Below are 11,953 nucleotides of genomic sequence, written 5' to 3'. Positions count from 1 at the left end.
GCAAAACCCATAGGTTGTAAATGGATCTTTAAGAAAAAATATCACCCTGATGGATCCATAGAAAAATATAAGGAAAGATTAGTAGCAAAAGGTTTTACTCAGAAACCTAACATAGATTACTTTGATACTTTTGCTCCTGTGACTAGGATTTCCTCTATTTGAGTGTTATTAGCTTTAACAACTATCCATAAACTAGTGATACATCAGATAAATGTTAAAACTGCCTTTCTGAATGGTGATTTAGAGGAGGAAATTTATATGACTCAACCTGAAGGGTGTGTTGTACCTAGTCAAGAAGAGAAAGTATGTAAACTCTTAAAATCTTTATATGGGTTGAAACAAGCACCAAAACAATGGCATGAAAAACTAGATAATGTATTGTTATGTGATGGTTTTTCATCTAATGATGCTGATAAATGCGTGTACTCTAAATCTGAAAATGGTGATAGTGTCATTATATGCTTGTATGTGGATGACATGTTAATATTTGGTACATGCAATGAGATTGTCGCTAGAACTAAATTGTTTCTAGGATCAAAATTTGAAATGAAAGACATGGGTGAAGCCAATGTGATTTAGGTATTAGAATCATAAGGAAGGGAGATAGTATTTTACTTTCTCAAGAACAATACGTTGAGAAACTTCTTAAGAAGTTTAGGTTTTATGACTTAAAACCAGTGAGTACCCCTTATGATGCTAATTCTAAATTAGTGAAAAATAGAGGAAAATTATTATCTCAACCTCAGTATCCCCAGATAATTGGGAGCTTACTGCACTTAATGAGCTTTTCTAGACCTGATATTGCTTATGCAGTAGGTAGACTGAGTAGGTATACTCAATGTCCAAATCAGGAACATTGGGATTTACTTGCTAGGCTTATGAGATACTTAAGAGGTTCAATGGATTATGCTATTGAGTATAGTGGATTTCCCGCTGTACTAGAAGGGTACAGTGATGCTAACTGGATTTCTAATTCAGATGTGACAAAATCCACTAGTGGTTATGTATTCACACTTGGGGGTGGTGCGATTACATTGAGATCAGCCAAGCAAACTATTATTGCAAGATCAACAATGGAATCTGAGTTTATTGCTCTTGAGATGGTTGGAAATGAGGCTGAGTGGTTGAAAAACTTCTTAGCGAACATTCCACTAGGAATGAAACCAACCCCATTAGTATCAATACACTATGATTGCCAATCGACAATAACTATAGCTAAAAACAAGAATTACAATGGAAAGAATAGACATATACAATTGGGACACAATTTGGTGAAGCAGCTGCTAAAGAGTGGAACTATTTCCATTGATTATGTGAAGTCAGAACGGAATCTAGCGGATCCTCTGACAAAACCCCTGGAAAGACAAATGATATTAGAAACATCGAGGGGAATGAGACTTAAGCCACTTGCAAACAAACAAGTGATGGTAACCCAACTTTTGTGATTGGAGATCCCATGAATAAGGTTCATATGGGTAAAAACAAGTCACTTGTTAGTGCTGATAGCACTAAATTGATTTTAAACAATTATGTCCCTTCCTATGGTGTGTGTGATAGTGCTAAAGACTGCATTTTGAGAGGTTAAACTTTGTCATTAAAATTCTATGTGGTGAAAGAATTTTAATTTAAACAAAGTTTTTAATGATTTTCATATCCCTTATGGGTGGTGTATGATTTGAAGCATACACTTGATGAAATCACCTATATGAGTGTCAAGTGGGGCCGCTTGCATGAGATCTTGGCATGATCTCTAGAGCACTCATGAATATCGGGCACACGCATGGCCTAGTAGCGCAACATAGCGATAACAACAAGGATTGTGGGGGTGTATTGTGATTGATAAACCTTTAACACACGTCAAGTGTTTTTGGTTCATATAGCTTGCTATACGAACTACACTGTGTGTTAAGTTTATAAATCTAAGATTGGTTCATATAGCTTGCTATATCATTTCTGATGCATTATATCCTATGAAACCCAGAATAAAAGTTTTTATCTTTCTTTTAATGTTGAACTATTTCAGTGAAACAATTTTATTTCAACTTCTTTTGCAATAAGTGGGGGATTGTTATACGTTAGAGCAAAACAATTATTGCAAAAGAATGTAATTTAATGTAAAAGAACGTTGTGCAAGGTTCAACGTTTTTTGCTAACGTTCAAATTGTTTTCAATGTTATATTTACAACCATTAACTTTTCAACGTTAAATTTTTTTGTTTTTTAATTTGATTTAATTTCTTGGTTCTCCGTTAGCTATATAAATAGAGAGCTTCCAAAACACACAAAAAATTCATTCTCTCATTCTTCTCTTTTGTGAGTTTACTTCTTTATCTTTTTTCCTCTTTTAAAAATATTCTGGGTCATTTTTATTCTCTCTTAAGAGATCTTTGCTAGTTCTGAGATCCTCAAAAATATTCTGAGAAGTTCTTGTTGTATCCTGGGAGACTTGCGCACACCGCGAATAAGTCCTTAAGGAGAGTAACTCTACACGCCTCAGGAAATTTTGTTCGTGTTTTTGTCAACTTTTTACAATATATATATAAGTCAAGATGAAAGGGTGAATGAGTTGTGAGTGGTTACAGATACTTTAGTGGCTCTCTGTTCTTCTCCTACAAGCTTACATTTCCAATTGCATTTGCAAAAACTGTTTCTTCTTCTGCCATCTTAGCTACAGAGTAGTAGTTGTTGTTGTGGTTTTTCCTGTTCTTTCTTTCTTTATCTTTCTTTGTGTAATATGCTTTAGTACTTCTGCTGTCAGCTCCAACCGTTTGTGTTGTGCACGCCTTCTTCTGATTTCTGAGCTGTTTTTATCATGTTTGCAGTTTGACAAAGTTGGGAGGGGAAGAAGAAGTGGTCTACCGTGGGAGACAAGTCCCAAGTGTTAGAGGCTGTGTTGAAGGAAACTGTAGATTTGGTAACAGATCTAAATCACTCTAAGACTCTTTGAGTCTTTTCCTCGCTGTGCCATTTTTGGTTTCATTGATGGGTTGTGCTGTTTTTCTTTTCTTTGTGGTGTTTGTGTTTTTTTTTTTCTCTGTCGAATGCAGGAGAACATTCCCATTGAGGAGGTTTTCGAGAACCTGACATGTAGAAAAGAAGGTCTCAGCAGCGAGGCTGCTGAGGAAAGGTTGGTCATTTTTGGCCACAACAAGCTTGAAGAGAAAAAGGTTTACAGCTTCACTCCTCTTTTTTATTTTTTTCTCCCGTACGCGTAGAATAAGTCCCACTAAAAAGTTTGAATTTTGAGGGTAGTTATCTTTCTGGGTGCTTTTCAGGAGACAAAATTCTTGGGGTTCATGTGGAATCCTCTGTCATGCGTTATGGAGGATGCTGCTATAATGGCAATTGCACTTGCCAATGGAGGGGGAGTTGAGCAAACTCAACTCTTGGGAGTGCTTAATTGCCATGATGGTGACTTTTTGCTGATTAGTTGTTTGTTCCTTGGTATGTTTTCCTTTTGCAGGGGAAGCCCCCTGATTGGCAAGATTTTGTTGGTATCATCACCTTGCTTCTCATCAATTCAACTGTTAGTTCCATTGAGGAGAATAATGCTGGTAACGCTGCGGCTGCCCTCATGGCTCGGCTTGTTCCGAAAGCTAAGGTGTCAAGTTTAGCTTCTTTCAGTTTCAATACTTGATGTTTTTGATATTTATGCTGTAAAATGTCTTCTTTGCAAAGGATTTGCCTTTTATCTGCGTTTCCCCTCATTGTTTCATTTCTTTTTGTCTTTTGTTGGAAAGGTTCTTTGAGATGGTAGATGGAATGAACAAGATGCATCAGTCCTGGTTCCTGGTGACATAGTTAACATTAAACTTGGTGATATTATACCAGCGGATGCTCGTCTACTTGAAGGAGATCCTTTGTAAATTGATCAGGTTTGTGTACTATTCTTGCCTTTTTCATTTTCCTTCAAAATCATATTAGTTTATTGTTATATCTGTTATATATTCCAAATTGTTCAGTTACACCATGCTTTCCCCTTTGCCGTGCACTTTTTCAGTCTGCTCTCATTGGTGATGGATTGTACTCTGGTTCTACCTGTAAACAAGGAGAAATTGAAGTTGTGGTAAGTGCCACTGGCGTTCATACTTTCTTTGGGAAAGTCGCTCACCTTGTAGATATCACTAATCAAGTTGGACACTTTCAAAAGGTAACATGAAGGCAGACACCATATTTTCAGCACCCTAAAAGTTGTTATTGTGATCAGGCTCAGGAGATTTCATTTGTTCTATTTTCTGCTGCTCTTGAATGCTGTTTTTGTGCTTAAAGAAGTTTCATCTGTTCTTTTTTCTGCTGCTGGTTATTTAGGTCTTGACTGCAATTGGGAACTTTTGCATATGTTCAATTGTCGTGGGGATGTTTATTGAGATTATTTTTATGTATCCCATCCAAGATCGACAATATCGCCCTGGAATTGATGACCTTCTTGTGCTTCTCATTGGTGGAATCTCAATTGTCATGCCCACAGTTCTCTCAGTGACTATGGCCATTGGTTTTCTTAGGCTATCGTAGCAAGTATGTTATGTTAGGTTCAATTAAGTATGTTTGGTGGACATTTGCTAGAAATAGTGACTAATTGGTTATGATTATTGTAGGGGGCTATCACAAAGAGGATGACAGCTATTGAGGAAATGGCAGGCATGGATGTGCTTTGCAGTGATGAGACAGGGACCTTGACATTAAACAAGCTTACCATTGACAAAAATCTTATCGAGGTTGGATGCTGAATGGTTTTACTTGCACTGTTTAAACAGTGACTATTGAATCATATACACATTTTCTAATTATTTTTGTAAAACCAATAAGGTGTTTGCAAAAGGCATGGATGTGGATACTGTTGTTTTGATGGCTGCTCAAGCTTCAGGATTGGAGAATCAAGATGCAATAGACACTGCCATAGTTGGGATGTTAGGTGATCCAAAAGAGGTTAGTCATTGATATTTTATTCACCATGATTCCTTTGAGGCCATCTTTATTATCTTGAATCCTGAGTAGCTATAATCTGCACTGCATCGTAATTTACTGTATATGCATGAATGCATGCAGCATGTTGTCTCTCTGCATTCATGAATGAATAATACAATAGTTGGATACGTATTCCAAAGACAACTGTTAAGAAAACATGAGAATTTGTTCTCCTAAAGATTGATTTGTAATGGGTTAAATTCGATGTCCTACAAATTTAAATCTGAGTTTCTAGCATCAAAATAGTAATTGATTAAAGAGTTATTACAACTTCATTATTTAAATAGTTATTTTATAAAATTCTTTTTAAACTATAATAATTACTCATTATAAAAAATATTAATTATAAGTAAATAAAAAGTACTTTAAACAAATATTTTCCGAAGCAAAATTAAACTTTAATAATTCTGAATTATTTTATTCAAATAAAATATTTTAAAAAATAATTTAATATAAAATTTTGAAATTTAATATGTTTAAATATTTAAAAATTTTGAAATTTTGTCCATATAAAAGTTAAGGATTTTGGCAAATGACCGAGGAAATAGGCAACGAGTCAGAATCGATGATGACTCAATTTCACAATATATGATAATGAGAAGCAAAATGATATTTCAACACCACATTTTGACACTATTTTGACATTAGCCACGTGTCAAAATGTGGTTGGGTGTTTTGAAATTAAAAAAAAAAACTGATGGAACCCAAATTGAAGGGCAAATTTGGAATGAAAAAACCCAAATTAAAGTTTGGCGGTTTCTTTTCATTTTTTGGTAACTCTTTAGTTCATCTCTCTTTCGTTCTCCCTTTGGTGCTCTCTCCTTCGCCATCTCCTTCGTTCTCTCCGTTGAAGCCATTGCATTTGCTCGTTCTCCCTTTGGTGACTCTTATCGTCCTCCTCGTTCGTCTTCTTTATTTCTTTCTTTTTTCATTTTCTCTTCTCATTCATTTCTTTCATTTCCCCTTTCTATTGTTCATTTTCCATTTCTTTTTCAGATTGGGTCGTAGAACCATGGGCAAACGAAGCTGCAGTGGCGGTTGTGTGGACCAGCAGATGGCGGAGCTCCCACTCAAAGGTAGAGAGGAATCATTCACGTTTGTATCTGAGGTACCATTGTTTTTGTTTGATATTTTCTTTTGCTTTGCTCATTCGGTGTTCAAAATTTGAAGCCCTAAGTCGCGTCTCTGAAAGGGTTGTTCTGTGTTCTTATGTTTGTGTTTTATTTTGAAGAGAAATATAGAGGGTTTTGGAAAGAAGAATAGAGGGAATGAAAACCGAGAAATAAGTTTAACTTTTGTAATGTTTTACTTAACTTGTGTGTAGCTTGGTGTTTGGCTCGTGATTGTTACAAATAATTGGTGATTATCACATCAAGTAAGCAACCATAATCTGGACTATGGTACTGCTGGAATGGCACCAAGTTCACACGTTGGGTCACTTTATATATATTTTTTTCTCTTTTTATTGATGTGAGACTAGGATGCTTATATTCAATTGTCTGGTTTTTGAACTCCTGTTGTGCCTATAATATGCGTTTGATTGAAATTTAATAACATGTTTAATTATAATTGTTGAATTACTGGATTGAAAATTGATTGTATGTACTAGGAAGGCAATCAATAAGCTAGGTTTGTAATTTCTCATAGTCTTATGAATGAAAAATCTAGTTTCAGTACACACTACTACAGAATTGGTCATAGATAGCGCTTAATAGATAGCACTTTTTTAAATAAGCGCTATCTATGAGTGTGTGGAACAATAGATAGCGCATATTTAAAAAAACGCTATCTATATACATGACAATAGATAGCGTTTTTAAAAAAAAGCGTTATCTATAAATAATTTATATTATTCTTTTAATTTATAATTTGAAATAAACAGATTTATAGCGCTTTTTTTTTTAAAGCGGTATCTATTCTGATATAATAGATAGCATGTTTTTAAACAAGTTACCTCATTGCATAGCGCGACTCAAAGCTTAGTTATCATTTCCTTTTCGTTTTTCTGATTTTCATTCTTATGTTTTCTGTGTGGATGAAGCAACCTCCTTCGTTCTCATTTCCCCCTCAAAGTTTCTCATTTATCTTTTGTTCTCATTTTTCCTTCTTTTCATGATTCCATTTGCATATCACTCTCACTGATTTTCACTCCCTCACTCTCTGCCACCATAAGTGGTTAAACCGTAGGGTTTTAGGAAGAAGAGCGACGAGTATGTGGAGGAAAAGAATGAGTATGGTTGCAGGTTCGTACAAGAAATTCATCTGGGTCTCACCCTAAAGGCCCAATCTCAATCCCTAATCCCTCTTTTCTCCCACCTTTCCCATCTCTCCTCTATCAAAATTGTCGCCGTCTCAGGCTCTGTCGTCGCTTCCGGCAGCAACGACAACACCATCTACCTCAACGACTTCTCCGCCACATCCTCCCTCGGTTCCCTCCACCAACACTCTACCTTTGTCAGTCTCCCCTTCCCTCGCAACCTCATCTCTCCCAACGCCGTTGACTCCCTCGCCATTCTTGACGCAGACAACTTCATCCATCTTACCACATTCTCCTTCCATTGCAACGCCGCTACCAACGACCTTGCCCTGCACCCGTCCAGTGAGTGCGCCTTCACTGTTGCCCTGACAACTGCTTCGCCGTCGTCAACCTCGTCCGTGGCCACCGCAACTACTGCTTGCACCTTGACAAGGAAGGTACTCTGATCAAGCTCAATGCGACCGACGACCACTTTTTTATGGCCGCGAAGGAGAAGGGTTTTGTCCACCAGACTGAGGATGCACACATATTTTTTGAATTGAAATGTTCCAAGCTCGTTCTCTACGCTGCTCCTGCTAGGGTATTAGGGGTTGGTCGTGGTATGTATGGTATATGACTATGTTTTATTCCACTGGATATCGAATATGAATGATTAACATTGTATGATCGTTGGGTTCTCATGAGCATAAGCTATGAACTTTACTGTTATTATTTATTTATAGTCTTAACCAGTGCTTTTGAATGCCTTCACACAAAGTTATGCTTCACCCTTTAGAAATAATGATTTTTGTAATTACCTAGGTAGAGGTGGCAAAAGACGAAGCTTTTGAGCGTATCTTTCAAGGAGGATACAAACCTTTGAATTTTATTAAAAGAATCTGGTGCTATTCTACGATGCCTAAATGATGAGCATATCATATCCATGTTTTCCATTCACAAACCATTATTTTCCTGAACAGGTAGAGGGGAAGCATTTTTTGATTCCAAGCCTTGGTTATACTCAGATTGTGATGATTTCTATAGGGTAAATGGTGGTAAGGATTCCCTGTAACTCTCTTTCCTTTGGTGTTTTTTTCTTGCTGAATTAGTTTACTTGGTCATTTTGTTATGTGTAATTAGGATATGAATCATGAGTTGAGAAAAATAAATCGGGTATACACTCCTGAGGATGTGGGTACAATAGGTGCAATTCGGGCTATTTCTCATCACCTAACTGCTAAAAACATTTTGGTGGAATATCCCTCCCTTCCTGGCCTGTGAACTCTGTGATCTAAATAATATTGTTCTTCATGGCTGTGTTGATTTTCTACAGGTTGTTAGTGATGATCTTATTACGGATGTGTCACTTGGTGTTGTTGCAGCTACTCATAGACGACATGATGCAATTGTTACTGCTATGCTCTGCTCTGCTCCTGTGAGTGGACCTTTAGAGTCAGTAGCTTCTGGTGGGAAAGACAAAACCAAGAAACCTGGCCACTATGACTTGATAGGGCTGGATCCCACAAAGCAGTTTTTAGTTCACATAGCAACTGGTTAGTTATCTAGCTTTCGTTTATATATGGCATGGTATGGTTGTGTGTGTATTCATGTGGAATCTTGCAACATTTTTCAGGAGCAGAAGTTGAGAAGGATCTTCGAATTTAGAAGAGCATACTCCCTGCAGTTGGCCAGGTACTTTTCTTTTTCTCTTGTCTGGACCTTCTTAGTTTGTTCCACCTACCTATAATTTCTCTAATACTACATGTTTATCATTCTTATGGTGTGAGATTTAACTGTCTATTATGTAGCAAAACTTTCTACTTTCATTTTCTATTTACTGTTATTTATTGCATCTCTTATTCAGCACATTGACCAACTTTATTATTGGAGTTGTTTTCTGTTTGTGATTTATGTGGAAATGGAAATTGGTTATCATGCTTCCAGAGTTAGAAAACTGTTCAATTTGTCAATCTTATAGAAGTAACATCTTNTGTGAAAATATGAATTGGTCATCTGGTTAATTGAAAATTAAAAGCAAGACTTTTGTTATTTCTTATTTCTCTTTATTGTTATTTGTCGTTCATGTAGATAGAAATAAGAGNTGATCTNATGGATGCCCACTTGTATGCGTTCAAAAGGTATATTCATTTTCTTTTTTAATTCCTTCCTTGTTCTTTTGTCTTGAATCACTCATTTTTGCATCCTGAAACAAACTTTTGTTGCAGATCAATTCTACAAGAAGTTCTAGATCAGAAAAGTGCATTTCATAGCTTAAAGCATGATGTATTNCCATATCTAGTCCGGAGCCAACTGNTTAGTTGTTAACGNTTTTTCACGAGATAGGTTAGGTATTGTTGAACTTATAAAGATTCTAACCTTGTTCAAATTTTCTTAATGAGAGTTAGAATTCAAAAGTATTATTTAATGGTATGCCACAAGTGGAAGAAAATGGAACTATAAAGGTTATATCTCAGAGCAATCAACAAATGCTATCTCAAATACTTGTTAATGCATCTAAACCAACCTTTCATCTCCGACATGCACTGGGTTCTTATAGTTATACTTCTGATCGAAAAACCCATAAATGCTATGTGTATATTGTTAGAAGCAGCAAGTACTGTGCTCGCTTAAATTCTATACAAGCATACAATGACAAACCGAGATGTCAGTTTGTTGTTGTTATGGCGTTTATCAGGAACTTGTGATTATCTTAAATTCTCTAGTTGCTTTGCATTATTAATTTTTTACTGTTACAGGTAATAGGAGAGGCTACCCATTTATCAGGGACATTGTTGATGATTTATTGACAAGAGTAATTCCTCGTTACCAAGGTATAAAAGTTACTAAACACTTGAATTTCCACCTATTATTTGTTTTCTTTAATTTCACAATCATTTGGTGGGAGAACGAGAATTGTACTACTGAATAATTAATTGCTAATTATTAATAAGTTAGGCCTTTTCAATTTTTCCAATTAATATTTTATTTTATAATTATGTTTCGGATAAATATTTCTCATATTATGTCTACGGGTTAGAGATGAATCCTCCTCATTATTTCTTATGCAGGGAATTGTCTAGTTGACAATGGGTTTTCTAAGCAGCGGTTCTACAATCCAATGATCATTTTGTTATTTCTATTGAAGAGATACAATACAATAATAAGTCCTGTAATGATTATTTCTTGTTTGATTTATAAGTGTAACATTTGGTCAATCTTTACTTCTATTCAAGTTTCTTTTTTGCTTTCCATTTTTTAGCTAACATTGTTCCACTACATAGGTGGTATTATCCTTATGGGCACTTGGATTTTCTCAAAATGTCAGAGAAGTTCCATCAATTTTTATGTCACTTATTGTCTTTTCTTTTTTAATTTTATACAAGTTGTTGTTGGTTTATGAAGGATTTAAAACATTAAGATTTTCAATATTTATTGGGTTGATAGTTTTCTAGTCATGGTACTCTATGAATTTTAAAATAACATTAATTATATATTTTCTTCATTATTTTAGTTCATTAGATTTTTCCTAGTAATTGTGGCTGATTATAGTTGCATCCTAGTAATAAAATTTTTTTTCTTAATATTTTTATATATATTTTATAATAGAACCAATAGATAATAAAACAAATATTTTATATTTTCATTTTTTTTTGAAATATTTTATTGAAAAATTATTATTTTTTTTAAAAAAAAATAGATCAGATAGCGCTTTTTTTAAAAAGCGCTATCTATTGTCAGACAGAATAGATAGCGCTTTTTTAAAAAAAGCGCTATCTATTCTCAGACAGAATAGATAGCGCTTGTTTTAGAAGCGCTATCTATAGCGCTTTCATAGATAGCGCTTAAAAAGCGCTATCTATGATAAAAAAAAAGCGCTATCTATGCACTTTTTTGTAGTAGTGACAATATTGTTTAGCTTGCAAAGTTTGGTCAAATTTAAATGATGGTTGCTATTAAGATTGAATAAAGTCACTTTTTTATTGAAATGACATTTTGGCTTTCTGATTATGTGATTCTTAGTTTTTGGAATGGGTAGAGCATGTTAAGAACGTTGATTTTAGCTTCCATGTAAATCTTTATTTATACACATTCTATCATTTTTTCATTTTTTTTAAGATAATGCTGGAGGACGTCTATATTATTGATAATTGAAAGAATTTCACATCCTATTTTAGTTAGGCAAATAATATTAATATTATGAAGTGTTTCTAATAATATAAAAGATAAGAATGATGGAGTGACCTATGCAGACATGGAAAGCCTATAACTCGTACCATCAAGCATATTTTCAAGAACCACCAAAGAAAAACGATAATAATATAAAGGGTAAATTTATTAATAGTTGATAATCCTATCTTACCAAATTTTGGAAATCTCAATTCCTTCTTGGAAAAGACCACCACTGCAACAAATAAAAGGCTTAAAAAAGCTAGTGATTGAAAGTGCATAATGGGGAACTTTCATTGCCGAATCACCTATTGGGGTTGCATAGATTAATTCACTTATTGTGGATTTGTTTTAATGGTATTATGAGTCTGGAGATGTCTTTTTTTCGATTGTAATCTGCTGCATAGTTTTGTGTTTTTTTTAAATCACCATTGAATCTATTTCTTTATTTCTTATAAAGATATGGAATATTTCACTCGTCCTTTTCTGTGAGTTTGGATTAAATTACCTTTTTTGTAAGTTGTTTTATTAATTGTAATGAAATATTTGGATATTTTATTATCGTTTGTTGTAATAACTGATAAAT

General features: G+C 34.7%; 1 long non-coding RNA gene and 2 pseudogenes across 1 annotated transcript; all 3 read left to right on the top strand.

The window, feature by feature from the left end:
• The first annotated feature begins 2,826 nt into the window (after positions 1-2,826).
• On the top strand, positions 2,827-7,155 carry LOC106780485 (annotated as a pseudogene).
• LOC106780488 lies at positions 5,977-9,513 on the top strand (annotated as a pseudogene).
• Positions 9,514-9,952: 439 nt separating this feature from the next.
• On the top strand, positions 9,953-10,653 carry LOC106780486. The gene is made up of 2 exons (XR_001377269.2): positions 9,953-10,031; positions 10,269-10,653. It is a non-coding gene; the product is annotated as an uncharacterized LOC106780486 (long non-coding RNA).
• Positions 10,654-11,953: the final 1,300 nt, after the last annotated feature.

Source organism: Vigna radiata, unplaced genomic scaffold, assembly GCF_000741045.1.
Source record: "Vigna radiata var. radiata cultivar VC1973A unplaced genomic scaffold, Vradiata_ver6 scaffold_398, whole genome shotgun sequence".
NCBI lineage: Eukaryota > Viridiplantae > Streptophyta > Magnoliopsida > Fabales > Fabaceae > Vigna > Vigna radiata.
Note: the sequence above shows the minus strand (reverse complement) of the source record. Positions and strands in the feature narration are given on the sequence as shown.